This window comes from Sciurus vulgaris (genome assembly GCF_902686455.1).
Source record: "Sciurus vulgaris genome assembly, chromosome: 12".
NCBI classification, from domain to species: Eukaryota; Metazoa; Chordata; class Mammalia; order Rodentia; family Sciuridae; genus Sciurus; species Sciurus vulgaris.
The window spans coordinates 85323474-85341930 of record NC_136473.1 but is presented as its reverse complement, the minus strand read 5'-3'; the positions used below and the strand labels follow the sequence as shown (position 1 = coordinate 85341930).

Genomic DNA, 18457 nt, shown 5'->3' with positions numbered 1-18457 from the left:
GTAACAAGCCAGCAAATATAGAACATAATAAAATGCCAGAGCAAAGGTATAATTCCACAGCAGAAGGTCCTTTGAATAATAAAGATACAACTCCAAAACATTGGGTAGCACCTCCCCATTTACTACAAATAAGACAAGATTGAAATAAAACACACACACACACACACACACACATACATACATACATAGTACTCCTGGGTTTCACAAGTGTGAACATCACCTTATCTCTCTGCTGATGTTATAAATCCAAGACATAGGCAAGTATCTGCTCAGACAATTTCTACTGTCATCTTCTCTGGGAAGGAAGAAGAAACTTCTTGGTTTGGTGGGAACACCTTGCTTCCACTGTGGGGAAGACTTTCTTACCCATCTTTCTTCATTCTCTGTGCACAATTCCAGCAGTATCTTGTCATCTTGAGACATCAACCAGGGCAGCTGGGCTTGGCTGGAATGGAAAGGAGGCTTTTAGACCCATGATTCCACCCAGCAGTCTGCATGTGACTAAGCGGAATTCCTGCATGGATGTGGGCCGACTGCCTTTTCTGCCTCCTATACTGCTGCATCCCATGTCTCCCCTTCCCCTTCCTCTTGGATGGAGTTGTAGATCAGGAACATACAACATAATATGTACACTGTGCCCAGTGATTCAACTATGTTCTCACTGTGGCAACTCAGGAAAACTACCAAATAGGTGCTGTGAATTCCTATTCTGTGATGTAAAGCCCTTGATTGCTACATGACCTATTTACTTACTCCTATGATTTTTAATACAAATATGTTGCACTTCTTCTTTAAATAAGCAGGTATGAATTCTTAAGCAATGCATGTGTGAATTTATGAAGAGAGGCCTAATACCAGAATTAGAAGGAAGGTTTTAAATCTAGTGCCCTACTACTGAGTTAGAAACGACTCAGTCTAGCAAACCAGCTGGTAAAACTACTCCCAGTGTGTGAAAGCAAAAAAAGAATTTTTTTCCTTAACATTTATTCACTGTATCATTTCATACACCAAGGCTTTATGTACATACCAGAAAGACAAGCCTTACCACATTTGCATTTATCCTTTTTTATAGTTGTTGTGATTTTGCCAAGTGCTTTATGATCATTTTTTATTAGCTGGGTCTCTCAATAGTCCTGTGAGGTAGATTAGTAGGTAAAACAAGTACTATGAATGATGAAGCAGGAAGCTCACGCTCCAGGGACATTTTATTTCCAAGAATGCCTGAATGGAAGAACGTACTTTCCCATGTTTGCCAGAGGCACCAGGAAATAGAAGTCAGCCCACATAATACTACTGAGCCATTTTTAAAAAGTCTTTTTCCTTATAAAGCACATGTGTATATGCCTTCTCTCTGTCTCTCACTCTTTCTTTCAAAACAAAAATAAGCAAAGCTCAAATGAGTATATTCCAAATCAGAAGCACTTATTATCATATGACATCTTTCTCACTGATATCTGTAAGTACAGGTAACAAGCAGCACCAGACACTTGTGTAGTCATACTTCTTTTAAGTGTTCTTTGCCAATTGAAGGATAAAACAAGCTCTTACACAAGAAACCAAAAGAAATATCAGTTTGCTAGTACTTGTTATTACTCCATTATATTACAGATAATGAAATCTAAAGCTGAAGGAAACTTTCTTAATCTAATTAGTCAATAGAAAAACTGCCTTTTAGGGAAAAGTGTTGTCTACAAACTGGATTTACTGGTTCTCAAAGATGGAAAGGCAAAACGAAGGTATAATTCTCTATGAACATTCATAAAAACTGAAAATAAACCTTATGATTTGTTGTTATTTTATATTCTTTTTTTATATATTTGCAGTACAAGACCATTCAACGTATAGTTTTTAGCACACTAACATTACATACACATTAGGGGGCTTTCTTTGCTTATGGAGAGTGGAACTTGAGGGTGTGGTGAAGGCCAATGAAAATAAGCTGCCTCTACAGTCAAGGTCTATATTACTCATAATGGAGACTAGAAACAGATGCCTAGTGGCAGAGGCCTGTAATCCCAGTAACTCAGAAGGTTAGGGCCAGACTCAGCAACTTAGTGAGACCCTGTCTCAAAACAAAGAATAAAAATGACTGGGAATGTAGACACCCCTGGGTTCAGTCCTTAGTACCAGCGGAGGGGAAAAAAAAATGCCCAGAAAAATTTAGAGCACAGCCTTTGTCAACTCACTGCCCTCGGCTGTTCAGTCAGACTCAGGAGTGTGCTAATTAATACAGTTGGACAGAAGCATCTTGAGCTGAGAGCTTCTATTCAGTTTGTTTGACAATTATAAAATCAGATTCAAGTTATTAAGTTTATAAACATAACCTTCATGCTATCAAATCCTAAAGCACACATAGATGAAACTCAAGTCATGAACGAGGGCAATATTTGAATGGCAGCTTCACTGTATCTCTGTTTCTTCCTTTTAGTGAAGAAACTCAAAGCATAAAAATATAAGTACTGATAATATGTCAAAACATCTCTGATGACAAGTTAAACTCTTCCCAGCCATTACCACACCTCACTATGCTAGAACGTCCCGTGAAACACCTCTCAGCAAAGGCTCCTCATGAGTTTACTTCAGTTATATCCCTCAGACTTAATCACTTTGGAATCTAAATACAGACGCTTCTTGATTTACAATAGAGTTACATTCTGATAAACTCATTGTAAATAGAAAATAGTAAAATTGGAAACGCATTTAATATATCTTACTTAGTGAACATCCTAGCTTAGCAAAACCATACACTGTAGAATAGTCATTGCTTAGCCTGGTGACCCTGTGGTTGAATGGGAGCTGTGACTCACAACCACTGCCCGGCACTGGGAGAGAATCACATATGGCTGACCCAGAAAAATACTGAAATTAAAAATCTGGCAGTTTCTACTCAAGGTGTATTGTTTTCACACCATTATAAAGTCAAAAAATATCATAAGTTAAACAATCATAAGTCAGGGACCATCTGTATAAAGAAACTTGGTCCCAATTACTGGTCTCTCTAAAGCTCCCACAGCCGCTGGATTGCATCAATCAGAAAGTTTGTGAAGAACATAATAGCACAATGTCAGCAAAATGGCAGAATAGGACTTTCCATGGCTCATCCCTTCAGAGTAATATCAACTTGAACAACAATCCATGAGTGCATGTGCAAGGGCATGCACACACACACACACACACATACACACACACACACACCCACACACCATTCACAAGGACTAAAGTGGGAGACTATGGCACCTGGGTGGAGCATGGAAATAAGAAAAGACCTATTCAAGAGGGAAGGAAGGACAGTTTCAACAGTACCCATGTTACCTCCTGCCCTAAATCTGCAGAAAACAGTGTGGAGAAAAATACCTTTTGTTGGGGGGAAGGAGAGTGAACTGAGCACCAACTTTTCTGCACACTCCAGGACCAGGACCATCCCAGTGAACCTGGCACCAGATCAGAACTAAGGACCCAGCCACCAGTCTGGTACCTGTGAAACCAGGCTCCACACCCACCTCAACACTAAGCAAGCCCCTACTGTCCTAGGTTTCAGGATAACCACAGAAACAGGCCAACCCCCACTGCCCTAAGCTTCAAGCTCCAGGCTAACACCTGTGCCAAGACTGAATCTCCATCCGGACAGCTCCCAATGCAGTAGACTCTGTACCATCCCTATCCTCTATCCAGCCTATGTGGATACAAGCCCCAGATCTGCACCAGTTTCAGACCAGCCCAGAGCCAGCACAGTCCATATAAACCTGAGTCTCAGTTCCACTCTAATGCCAGGTTAGCACCACTGGCCTCAAGTGTCAGGCCAACAACCACAAACACAGGCTTCAGACCCGCTTGGTGCTGGGTTGGTTCCCATGGCCCCAGACTTCAGACCAGGGCTGCGACTATTCCAGTCCCCACAGACTCATGTACCATGCCTGCCCCAGCATCAGGCTGATCCCAGAACAGACTGCTAGAAATGTTGAACATTTTTTCAGGTATCTGTTGACCATTTGTGTTTCATCTTTTAAAAAATATCTGTTGAGTTCTTTTGCTTATTTAATTGGGTTATTTATTTTTGTGGTGGTAAGTTTTTTGAGTTCATTATATATTCTGGACATTAATCCCCTGACAGAGAAGCAGCTAGTAAAGAATTTCTCTTTCTGTAGGCTCCTTATTCACATTATTAATTATCCTTTGCTATACAGAAGCTTTTTAATTTTATGACATACAACTTATGGATTCTTGGTTTTATTTCTTGAGCTTTAAGAGTCTTGTTGAAGAAGTCAACACCTATATGATGGAGTGTTGACCCTATGTTTTCTTCTAGCAGTTGCAAAGTTTCTGGCCTAATTCCTGATTGTTTGATCCATTTTGATTTTACTTTTGTGCGGGGTGAGAGAGAGGTATCTAGTTTCATTCTTCTACATATGAATATCCAGTTTTCCCAGAATCATTCATTAAAGAAATGATCTTTTCTCTAACATATATTTTTGGCACCTTTGTCAAGTATGTAGACATGTCTCTGTGTCTTATATTCTATTCCATTGATCTTCTTGTCTATTTTGATACCAATACCATGCTATTTTTGTTACTATAGCTCTGTAATACAATCTGAGATCAGGTAAAACGATGTGTCCCACATTGCCTCTTCTTGCTCAGGACTGCTTTGGCTATTCTGGGTCTCTGATTCTTCAAAATGAATTTTAGGATTGATTTTTTGAGTTTTATGAAGGATGTCATTGGTATTTTTATGAGGACTGTATTGAATTTGTATATTGCTTTTGGTAGTATGACCATTTTGACAATGTTAATTTTGCCTATCCAAATACATGGGTAGTCTTTCCGTCTATTATGATCTTCAATTTCTTTCTTCAGTGTTTTAGAATTTTCATTTTAGAGATCTTTGACCACCTCTTTGGTTAGATTAATTATCAAATTTTTGTTTTTGTTTTGTTTGTTTGTTTTTAGGTTATTATGTATGAATAGGATAGTTTTCCTAGTTTCTTAGTAGAATCACAGCTAGAGTGTTTATATTGCACCCCACTACTTTGCTGAATTCATTTACCAGACCTAGAAAGTCCTCTGGTGGAATCATTTGGTCTTGTAGATATAGGATCATGTCATCAAAGCTGAGCAAATTTGAAGGTAGAGGGCATGGTTTTGATATAATATACATTGTGCAATGATTACCACTATCACAATAATCACCATATCCATCATTTCCAAGGGTTGCTTTTTCTTGAGGTATACACATTAAAGATCCATTATCTTAGCAAATTGCAACTACGAATTATTAACTATAGTCACCATGCTGCACATTAAGTTATCAGAAATGATTCATCCAATAATTAAAAGTTCACATTCTTAAACCAAAATCTCCCCATTTTTCCTACCCCTGAAGTTCTGGGAACTACTTTTTTACTCTGTTTCTATGAAGTTGTATTTTGAGTTCCCCATATATGTGAGCTCATGTAATATTTGTTGTTCTGTGCCTAGCTTACTTCTTCAGCATAATGTCCTCCAGTTTCATTCATGTTGTTGAAAGTGACAGGATTTCTTTCTTTTTAAAAGTTAATTGATATTCCATTGTATTAAATATCTTCTTTGTGACACTTGGATTGATTCCATATCTTAGCTATTGTTAATAATGCTGCCCTGAACATAGGAATACAGATATCTCTTCAAAATACTGATTTCATTTCCTTTTGATATACCATGTGGTTGAATTGTTGGATGATATGAGCTTTATTTTTTTGAGGAATTTCCTACTGTTTTCCAAAATGCTTGTGCCACTTTAAATTCCTATCAAGAGCGTGGGAGGATTCCCTTTTCTCTATGTCCTTGCCAACTCTTGTCTTTTGTCTTTTTGATAAACAGCCATGCTAACAGTTGTGAGGTGATGTCCCATTGTGGTTTAATTTTTATTTCCATAGTGATTGCTAATGTTGAGTCCTTTTTCATGTATTTATTGTCTATTTTTAAAAGTGTGGTTTTTGTGTGCAATAGAAGCTATTATTATCAACTTCTAATATATTTTCATGACTATAAGAATTTATATGTAAGCTTCATGGTAACCACAAAGAAAAACCCTTCAATTTATATGCAAAAGAGAAAAAGAAAAGTATACCACTCAGAAAAACATCAAATCACAATGGGAAACAGCAAAAGGAAGCAAGAAACAATGAGCAGCCCAAAATATTTACTTTAATTATGAATTCTCCAATCAAAAGACATAGAATGACTGAATGAATAAAAAAGAACTAGATCTAACCTGTGCTACCTACAGAAGACTTACATTAGCTTCAAGGATACATAGACTGAAAGTGATGGGATTGAAAAAGATATTCCATAATAATGGCAATCAAAAGAGTACAACAGTGACTATATTAATATCAAATAATATTGATTTCAAGCAAATAAAACTATAATGGTGAAAAGAAGATTATTATATTATTATATAATGATAAAGGGGTTAACTCATCAAGAAAGTAGAATAATTATAAATACATATGCACCTGTGGAGAGCCATCCATGTCTTGCAGAATCAGACTTGGCTGAGCCATGGGATACAGAGGTCTGACTCCCAGGAACTGGAAGTCATGAGGGACTGTTCCAGACTGTAGGGAGTAGGTAGCCCCATAAGGAATGGCTCACCATTTGAGGATATGCTAATTCCCCAAGCAAATGACTTTCCTAACTCCACCCCATCCTGTTCCTGGTCTGGGTCCCTTTACCTGTGTAACTAGAAATAAAGGTAAAGGGTGGGGTTCTTCATCTTGTTGTTGGAGGTCAGATGTGGTATGGCCCGATCTGCCACCTGCCCTTCCACTTGAAAAGAGTATTGACTCTTGTGTGTTTATTGATTAGGTAAGTTTATTAGTAATTAATTGGCTTATTGTTGGCACTGTCGTCCTCCAACAGAAACTCTTCCCCTCATCCACAAGGGACATGGAAACCCCCAACATGCACCTAACTTCGAAGCACCTAAGTATACAAAGTAAACATTTACATAACTGAAGAAAGAAATAGTATAATTCAATAGTACTAGGGGACTTCAAAGTCCCACCTTCAGAAACAGATCATCCAGACAGAAATTCAGCAGGCTTGAAAAACACCATAGACTAAGTGGACCTACCAGACAAATACAGGACATTGTCTCCAACAGCAGCAGAAGATATTCTTCCACACATATAATATTCTCTAGGATAGATCATATGTTAGGTTACAAATTAATTCTTTGCAAATTTGAGATTTGATTAAAATCATATCAAGTACCTTTTCCAATCACAATGGTATAAAATTAGAAATCACTAACCAAAGGAAAATTGGAAAATTTACAAATGTATAAAAGTTAAACAACACACTCCTGAAACTTCAAGAATCAAAAAGAACTTTCAGAAGTATCTTGCAATAAAAAATAGAAGAATATATAATGAACTTAAGAAATGCAGCAAAAGCAATCATTTAAGGAAAATTTATAGTTATAAGGGCCTACATTATGATAAAAGAAAGATCTCAAATAAACAACCTAACATCATACCTCGGGGAAGAAGAAAAAGAACAAACTAAGCCCAAGTTAGCCGATAGAAGGAAATAATAAAAACCAGAGCATAAAGAAATAAAATAGAGAACAGAAAGCATCAATGAATTGAGAGTCAGTTTTCTGAAAGATAAACAAAATTAAGAACCCTTACCCAGACTAACTTTAAAAAGATAGAAAAGATATGTAAATGAAAGAAGAAACATTACAAGTGACATCACAGAATTTCAAAGGACCACCCATAACAAGAATGAATCATGAAGTGCCTATGAATGAATGAATAATGATACAGAAAATATGAGAGGAGGGGGTAGAAATTATTCAGCCATAAAAAGAAGGAAATCTTGCCATTTGGGACAAAATTTTAGGACATTATGCTAAGTGAAAGAAGTCAGGCACAGAAAGATTTCATGCATTTGTGGAAGCAGAGACTAAATGGTTGTCAGGCACTGTAGGGTGAGGAGAACGAGGTCATGTTGGTCAAAAGGTATGAAATTTCAGTCATGTAGGATGAACAATATCTTAAGATCCGATGTACAGCACAATGACTAAAGTTAATAAAACTGTATTGTACACTTGAAACTTGGCTAGAGATCTTAAATGTTCTCACTACATACATATACACAAATCACAAAAGGTATCTGTATATGAGGTGCTAGATGTTTTTTAGCTTGATTGTGGTAATCATTTCATAATGTATGTCTATATATCACATTGCACATCCTAAATATATACAATTGTTGTCAATATTTTAAAAGGAGGAAAAGTGAAAGAAGCTTATGGAGAAAGACGTGTGTCATGAGAGTATAGGAGTGGCAGTTTGCTTTAATATTGTATTCATTGCAATTTTAAGTAATAGTGATACGTGATGTTGCAATGAGATTTTTTACTTTAAAATACATGTGAAGAAATTCACAGAATACCTCTTGTGATGGCAAGCTTTTATTCAGTGATTTATAGTTTTCAAAAATCTTTTTTCTTTCTGGTTTTTTTCCCCTCTTTTCATAAGAAACATTAAGGATCAGTCTCAATTTACTTTTTGTGCCCCAGTGTAATTTTTAGTATTAGTCCCTTTTACTCCAAAGAGTGTTACAAGTTAGAATAATAACATGGAGTCTTTTGGGATATCATTGTCCATTACTTAGAGACAGGGAAAGCAGGAAGGAGGACAAGTATTTAAGACAGCCATGTGCCAAGAAATTTGATTGATGTCCTGACTGTTTTCATTTCATGGACTAGGGATGTAGCTCAGTGGTAGAGTGCTTGTCTAGCATGCATAAGGCCCTTTTTTGCAATCCCCAGCACAGCAAAAGTAAATAAATAAATATAAATAAATAAAATACCTTCATTTCATTCTCACAATCATTGAAGGAGGCATGCTTTCCTTTCCTTCTTACAGATTGGACCTCGATGATTTTCCCAAGTTACACAAATGGGCAGCAAACCCAAATTTTTCTGAATCCTAAGCCATTAAAGCACATTATTTTACTAGGAGTAGCATGAACTAAATATGCAAGTTAAATTGTAGCAAAAATTAAAAAGGTAAATAAAAAGGAAAAAATCCTAAATCTTCTAAAACCTAATCAGCATTCAACATTTCTTAGCATTTTCTAAACAGAGTATCAGCAGCTCAGTTATTCTCCATCAGTTTATTTAATCACTCAATTAAAGTATCTTCAGCACACCTGTTGCAGGCATAAACCACCAAGACTCAGATTAATCCCCAAACAATAATGCCACCTGTCCATGGTCCCAAGGCAGACTTTCTGCTCGGGTAATAATAACTGGTACTTACAGTCTGTTAGTTGCTGTGACAAGTCACCTTACTTTGGCTTCTAAACTGGATGTTAAGTGTCAGCATCATTTTTCTTCCAGTTTCCATGCTTGTGTTCCTGCTGATCCTCCCCATTTGGATGGTTTGTCTTCTTCCTCCTATGTGTCTTTCAAGTTCCAACCAGGCTCTGCTGCCTGTACAAAAACTCCTGGCAACTGGCTTTGGTCCACAGTAATCTCTCTCTCCTTTGTGTTCCCCTGATTTTTTAGTCAATTTCTGGCTGGTATTTTGGTTCTTTGCTTTATTTTTAAACATATGATAATATAAGTACTTCCAAGTATAAATACTTTAAGGGCAAGAACTATGATTTCTACTATGTGTGTGTGCTTTCTGTAATACACCATGTAAATTGAGGGCCATTTGGCCTTCAGTATATACTGGTTGATTAATATAGTAATGTGATGGCCACCAGGCAAAGAAAAAAGATAAACTATTATTGCTAGTCTGCAAATCTTAAGACTCTGGATTTTACTAGTTTCAGGATGGGTTGATCTGTACAACTTAATTAATATAAGACTTTGAAAAGGCATACAACTCAATACATAAGCTATGCTTGAAAGAATGGAAAAACAGATTAAATAAAAATATAATTAACATAATAATAACTGATAAGAATTTTTCTGTAAAAAATTAAAATCCATAAAATCAAAATGGCTTAGAATTTGAGTGTTAAATATATATTAACTATTTAAAAGGGGAAAATAGCTTCTCTCAATAAATAATATGAACTAATCAATAAAGTGTAGAGATTTTCTCTGAAATACATCAGATTAACCAAACATATCTAGAAGAATCTGTACCTTCAAGACTCTTCTTACGAAAATCTTACCAAACTTATTTATGATTTCATTCATTTGTTTACTCAACAAATATTTTTGAATCTTTCTTTTCCTAGTTTCTAAGTATTTAAGGACCATGCTGACTGAATTGCACAGGTGTGTTATTGGCTGATTTAGTTTGGAAATAGGTTTTCTATATTTCTGTACAGCTATGAGTTGTACGCCTCTCACGATTGTACATCACCTTGGTGCCACCCCTCAGTCACACCTACGGTTTTCATCCTGATGAATTATTTTGCAGCAGATGTGGCAAAAGCAGAGGTGGAGCTGTTCTGAGCATTTTCTGTGTTAAGTGGTGGGGATTCCCCCTGCTGTTCCCCTTGGCTGACTAGCTCCTCTCAGGGTGTTGTTAATGAAATTGAGTCTCCTGTCACATGGTCTTCTGAACTTCACAGCATCGACTCCCTCATGGTTCTCACGCATGATCGTAAGTTTATGGATAGACCAGCTAAGCTCTGATGTTTAAGATTTTAGTGAACAGACACATTCCTCCACAAAACTTTGACAAACATGACCAGCAGCAATTGGTTTTTGTCTTGACATAATTCGTGCTTTGTTCCTTAGGCAAAAAAAAGCCTACCTTTCTCTTACTAATGTATCTCCTACTTACTTTTTCTGCCATATTTTATCATGCTGGATCTTTCCTTCCTGTTGCAGTTGCATTTAAGCCTATATTCCCCCTGCAGTACAACATGAAGGGCCCAGTAATCACGATCTCTCAACATGCATTTGCACTAGCAGGTCCATCAATTCACACATTTCAAGTACACCTGTTACCTACAGTACTTGATATCTACACTTGAAACCCTTACTGGATGTATTATTCTACCGAACAGCCTCTATTTAACTAGCCCATGGAGTTTCGTATCCACAAATTGACAGCATGAAGACCATCTCCTATTCCATCAGCATGAAAGCTAACTGTGCAAAAAAAAAAGTATATGAGACACCTGGTATATTCCTAGCAGTGTTTCTTTAAAATACCACCTATAAATAACAATTTCTGTCCGTGTCAAAACTCACCATTTCCAGATTGAAAAATCAGCAATTTTAATGCTAACTTTTTCTCCTAAATGATTTATTATTAGAGTTTAATAATAACCAAACATTGTAATTCTGTGAACCAAAATTTCACAGAAGTTTTTTGTCAATTTAATACCTGTGAAGTATAGATATGATATTGAATAATTTAAAAAAGAAATACGAAATTATTGTACAGGTCCAGGCTAAATTTGGAAATGAATTTAAGTAATTTGTGAATTCATAAAACTTGAGCCATTTGATCCACTGAATCATTGATTTCACTTAAGCTGACTTGGGCGTTAGCATTCTGTTAATCCGTGTTATAGTCTTACATCTCTACCAACCCTTTGCCTAGAGACTAATTCACAGATATATTTATCTCATTATCATGATGTTAGAGTCTCATGCTACACAATGTAATTTATATGAACCAATGAGGATTTGGTTTCTCTTCTGAGCCCTAAAAGGTGGTGTATATAGAAATAATTAGGAGAATTTCTTCATGGTAATCCTACACATCCTCAAGAAGAGTTTTCTCTTTCCCCTTTGAATATTGTCACATCAATTGATATACGACAATGCAAAACAATTAGTACTTAGCCAAAGCCAGCAAATTAGAAGCATATCTATTTAGTTAAATTGTTAGATACGATGTGTGAAAGAAGAATTATTAAAACATACTCATTAAAATCAACTTGGATCCCTCAGGTGCCCAGAGGCAACAGAAAGCTTAAGGAAACGAAACCAGTCCGTCCCCTCGCCACCTTGTAGCACATCAAAGGCACACAGCTCAGGCTGTTTACAGACTCTTCAGAGTTTCAATGTGCCTGCTTGTTCATGGCTACTCTTCTCCCCAAAATTACAGAGCAAGAGTGGATCCCAGTAGCATGATCAGAAGGGATGAAGGGAGTAGGCAGGAGGGAGCCAGTGAACAAGGAGGAAGCTGGAAGAGAAATGCAAGGAGGGAAACAAGGGAAGAAAAACCCTGCATTTATTCCCTTTCCTCAGACCTGCTGTGGCAGCTGTCCTTGGGCTAGATCCTGCAAAACAGAAACAGATGGCACAAGAGCCTGCCCAGGTCAGATTCCAGAGAGCAGAGTGAAGCAGGGCGGAGAAGTGATCTGTAGGGTTGAGAGGAAGATATTCAGCCCATTGTCCATTTAGTAAAATTTAATATATCTAACTGCCTCATGTTGTTTGAAGTAAGCAAGTTATAAATCATAATTTTAAAACTACAGTGTACTAAAAAACAGAAGCAAGATGACATTTGCTTATTTAACTTCATTCTCTTTTTTAACCCGCATGAAGGTAGGCTTTGAAGAAAAGCAATTAAAAGGAAGAAAGTCTTCTGTTTGCTATGTTTATCCATATCCTGTTTCTTCATGCCCTTAGACCAGGTGATGTCCAAGACTTGCCCTTCTTATTTCTGTATCTTTATGCCCCATTTACTTAATTGAATCACTCAAAGAATGTCAAGTATTATACACTCCTCCAATCTGTCCTATATTTCCTCACCTCTGGGCCTTGTTGGGTAACAATTTTCTAGAACAGAAACTTACTACATCACCAGGTTGGTCACTAACTCTCAGTGCTAGTAATTTTTAAATTGAAATGTAGTCTCTATGAATTCCTTGTTGCATGTAGTTGAAAGAATGAGATTCCAACTCATATCTTTCTTCAAACTGTCATTTACAGTGGAAGAAATGAAGACTGTCATTTAAATACTTCTAAAAAGAACATATCTCCACTCCTTCTCCAAGCCCCACTACAAGGACTGCAAAGAGGAAAAATGAATATGCAGCAGAACTCGGAAAATACATGCCAGCATCCAAAAGAAGACATCTTGGAAATAGAAAAAGGAAATGACTGAGCAATTCAAAGAAAGACGGACTCTAGGCATTTATGTCTCCAAAATGCAAACCAATTTCCACCACTGATTTGTGGAAATAGTGAAGAATTAGAGGCAGTGAATATTTCTGAAAAGTTTGTAGGTGAGACTAAAAAAAAAGGAAAATCTTTTAAAGTAATTGAAACTTTAACCCTTATCTTCTCCACTCCATGAAACAAGACCATCAGGACATCTTAGCTGAAGATAAATTGACTTTCTGGAGCAGTCAAACCATGGGGGCTCAGATACATCAGACATAACTGACATGGAAGGGAGGAAAGTTCAGGGGCGAGGAGAGACACCCCATGGTTAAAAGGAGAATAAAAGCTGACATATCGAATGCTGCAATCTCCAGATCCCTTTCCCCAAAGCACTAGCAGTCAGGGCATCTAACCTGCAAGCAGAAAAAAAACAAACAAACACATTTTTCTCCAGGAAACATGGCAAGCTCAAGAAAAAAAACTACAAACACCTACTCTTATGAGTTCCTCCGAATGGCCTGATGATAAAGTCTGCAGGTGGACAAACTCACTCTTGACAACAACAACAACAATAACAACACTTGGATAGCAAAGGAACACCCAAATATTTGCAAAATTCTCTAACATAAAAAACAGAAGCCAAAAAAACAAAGGAAAAGAAGAAATAAGAAAACAAGGGGAAAAAAATCTCCAATTACTTATGGCATATAATCAAGTTATTCAATTTCTGAAATAAAAAACAAATGGATAATTTTAAAAATTCAGAAAATAAGAAAGAGCTCTTGGAAACAAATAATAGAAAAAAATAAGATGGATTCAAACTAAAAAAAAATTCTCAACATAGGAAACAATCAACAATGTGAAGAGAGAGCCTACAAAGTGGGAGAAAATCTTTGCCACACACACTTCAAATAGAGGACTAATCTCCAGAATTTATAAAGTACTCAAAAATCTTTACACCAAGAATACAAATAACCCAATAAATGGTCTAAGGATATGAACAGACACTTCACAGAGGAAGATCTACAAGCAATCAACAGATATATGAAAAAATGTTCAACATCTCTAGTAATAAGAGAAATGCAAATCAAAACTACCCTAAGATTCCATCTCACCCCAATTAGAATGGTGATTATCAAGAACATAAGCAACAATAGGTGTTGGCGAGGATGTGGGGAAAAAGGTACACTCATACATTGCTGGTGGGGTTGCAAATTAGAGCATCCACTCTGGAAAGCAGTGTGGAGATTCCTCAGAAAGCTTGGAATGGAACCACCATTTGACCCAGCTATCCCACTCCTTGGCCTATACCCAAAGGACTTAAAATCAGCATACTACAGAGATACAGCCACATCAATGTTCATAGCTCCTCAATTCACAATAGCCAGATTGTGGAACCAACCTAGATGCCCTTCAATTGATGAATGGATAAAGAAAATGTGGTATATATATATATACAATGGAATATTACTCAGCCATAAAGAATGATAAAATTATGGCATTTGCAGGCAAATGGATGAAACTGGAGAATATCATGCTGAGTGAGATAAGCCAATCTCAAAAAACCAAAGGATGAATGATCTCACTGGTAAGTGGATGATGACACATAATGGGGGGTGGGAGGGGTTAGGATTAGGGTTAGGGTTAGGGTTAGGGCGGGGGGCAAGAATGGAGGAAGGAAGGACTGTATAGAGGGAAAAGAGGGGTGGGAGAGGTGGGGGGGAAGGGAAAAAATAACAATGAATCAAACAACATTACCCTATGTAAATTTGTGATTACACAAATGGTATGCCTTTACTCCATGTACAAACAGAGAAACAACATGTATCCCATTTGTTTACAATTAAAAAATCAAAATAAAAAAAAGAAATAGTGGTATATATAAGCAAAGGTATATTACTCAGTCATAAAGAAGAATAAAATTATGACATTTGCAGATAAATGCATGTAGCTGGAGAATATCATGCTAAGTGAGATAAGCCAATCCCATAAAACCAAAGGCTGAATGATCTCTCTGATAAGTGGATGATGATACATAATGGGGGATGGGAGGGAGGCAAGAAAGGAGGAAGGATGGATTGTATAGAGAAAAGAGGGGTGGGAGGGATGGGGGGAAGAGAAAAATAACAGATTGAGACAAACATCATTACCTATGTACATATATGATTACGCAAATGGTGTGACTCTACTTCATGTACAACCAGAGAAACAACAGTTGTACCCCATTTGTGTACAATGAATCAAAATAAATAAATAAATAAAAATTTATATCACAAACACACAAAAAATGAAAAAAAAGCAAAAGTAATCAGCATAAAGATTGAAAGAAAAAAAGATATGAGAAAAATATCCCTAATTGGCATAAACAGTCAAAACACAGAAAGAGAGTAGACAAGAAAACAAGACTATCGAGTCAGAAGTGCAACATCTGAAAGAGAAAATGAAAATATGGAGGAAAGAGATCATCACAGTAATAGCCAGAAAGTTTCCTAGAATGAACGGGCATGAGGTTCCAGACTGAAAAGGCCCATGACCATATCAATGAATAGAGGCCCGTCACGTTGTCAAAAAACAAAACAAAACAATAAACACCAAGGGTAATGTGAAGATACTATAAAGTTAAAGCTTAAAAGGATTAAAACAAACAAACAATGCCACATAAAAGGGACAAAAATCTTCCTAGTGTCTTCCCTGGAAACTGAAAGCAAACAGAAAGATGCATTCAGAATTCTGAGGAAGTGATTATTTTTTTCTTTAAAATTCTATACTCAACCAAGCTAACAGCCAAGTATCAGGATAAAAGAAAGAAATTTTCAGAAATGCAAGGTCTTAAAAGTTTACCTCCCATGCTTCCTTTTTCAGAAAACTACTAGAAAATGTGCCCAATGAAACCAGAAAAGAAGATATGGGATCCAGGAAACCCAGGGTACAATATGAAGGAAAAGCAACAAGTATTCAGAATGATGGAGAACAGGAATACCAAGACCTTAGCCATCAGCAGACACTGCAAACAATTAGATTAGAGCAGGACAGAGACTTCTGAGAACAATGGCTCTAAGAATAACATACAACTGATGGAAGAATAATATTTGCAACGATATTCAGAGACAAATTAGTGTCAAGGTTAGAATGAAGAGATAGTTGGTACATGCACCAAGAAATGAAAATATGAGGCAGCTATTATATCAGTAAAAAGGAGAAGTACAGGAAAAGTAGTCATCTTAAACTATGTGACTCAGCTGTGAATAATGGTTATTATCTTATTGCATGTTGATTCATCTAAAAATGGTATTATCACTGTTTAAGGAAGGTGAAATGAGGGGAGTGAGTTGTGATAGGGACAAAGAATGGAGGAATGCTGTACAAGAGAAAAAATCTGATTCACAATGGCAGGAATTCAGTGGGTAAAGCCCCAGATTGATTTCCCCAGATGCCAGCTGAAGGAGGTCAGCATGCTGGAAGTCTACCAGGGAATTCTCTTTGCAAAGAAAGGAAAGGAAGCAGGATTAAGCAGAAGGAGAATTTGGACTGCTCAGAGAAGGTGCTAAGGTTTGAATACAGTTGGACCTCAGGAGTTCATGGCTGGAAGACTAGGCTTCAATGAACAATATTGAGAGATGGTGGAATGTTAAGGGGTGGCACCTTCCGGGAGGTAATTAAATCATGGGGTCCTGTCCTTGAAAGAGATTAATTCCTATCTCACAAGAGTGGGTTAGGTATTCAGGGACTGGTTTAGTTACCCCAAATGCCTGTTATAAGGTGAGGCCGCCCCACATTTCTAGTCTCTTCTGCCCATTCTGCTCGCCCCTTGCCCCCATCTCATGTGTTCCACTATGTGATGCCATCCACCACATTCCCAGGGGGCCCTCACCAGAGATAGTTATGTGAACTTGAATTTTTTCAGACCCTGTGTCCTCCCCAAAACACTTATTTTTCCTTACAAAGTACCCAGTCTTAGGCATTTTGTTATAGAAGTCCGCGAAATATTAAGACAGAAGACCTCAGCCAACCCTATAAAGTGCTCTGACACTATAGTTCTTCAAAGTTGTTTGTCACAAGTTGGGACAAGGACAGTGGTCATTTATATATACTCCTGTATATATAATTTATTGAGTGTAGGCCTCAATAAATAATTTATTGAGTGTAGGCCTCCCTGCGCCGAGGCAATTCTCTTCAGCAGACGTAGTTCCTGAGGACATCTGGCAATTGAAGATTATCTCACAGCAGCACTCATAGCGGTTAATGGAATGAGTCCTTCATTCCTCGAAGTGCAGTTCCCCACAGCACCCACCATCAGTAATATATAAAAACACACAAAATCCATAGATTTCAGACTAAGCATGATTTCTTAGTATTAGGGAAATATACGTGATAAAACGGCTTTAAAAAACGAGACACTTCATGAAACGGAAATAAAAAATGATAAGGAACGGGACAGGTACTGCTGTTTTTCATTGTAAGACGAGAAGTACTATAGGTCTTTAAAATTAAAGCTTTGACTGGATTTTAATTTTAAGTGTAGCTAAGGAAGTAACCATTAAAATGTATATCACTATAATGATCAAGGTCCTTAATGCTGTTAGGACAAGAGATCACAGGATGGAAAGGGATGGGGTGAGTGTGCGAAAGGAGGAAAATGAGTAATTTAAGTCATTCTGCATAATAATGAGAAAGACTAACTTCATTGAACAGAGTAATTTAAATATTTTGCATAATAATGTGAAAGACTAATCCCATGAAAGACAGGGGTAGATAGTTTTGAAAGGAAGAGGCAGTTAAGAAAGTAACTCTCTTTAGGGTTAGGAGGCCACCTTGTCAGAGCTAATATTGCCTTGATTCTGTGATCTCCCTTTGATTGGCACTGCACTCAGATCCACGCTATTGGTGCTGAGAGGACAATATTTCAAATTTTCTCCACTCTGGCTTTTTGGTGGAATTTGAAGGGCCAAAGTTTACCCTGGAAGTCATTTTAAAACGGAACACCCAAGTTTAAGAATACTAAGGATAAGACAAAGGAGTCTGTGTAATAAACTCTGGTAGGTATGAGGTTAGCAATTCTGAAAAAGTAGGTGGAATTTTACGCAGAATTTAAAAGAAATAATCCCTGTGGTGGGGAATGCAGTCTTAAAACACAAGTTAGAAACTGAGAGCATCCTCAAGGTGACTCTAGATAGAGATAAACAGATCAACTTTGACATGAGAAATGCTTAAACCTTCGGGTCACTTGAACATGGGGAAAAAAAAGTTTATATCTAAGGAATATTTTTAAATAACCTTCACTGAAGTTCAGCTTGTCTATCCTATTGTTATAAAGCTGTTCCCAGATTAGGTGTGGTCTCTAGCATCATTACAAAGCCTGAGATAATCGTCAGG

The 18457-nt window shown here is 37.1% G+C and overlaps 1 long non-coding RNA gene across 1 annotated transcript in view; it reads left to right on the top strand.

The window, feature by feature from the left end:
- The window catches only part of LOC306642335, an 81824-nt gene that overhangs the window by 6284 nt on the left and 57083 nt on the right, over nt 1–18457 (top strand). The window lies entirely within an intron of this gene.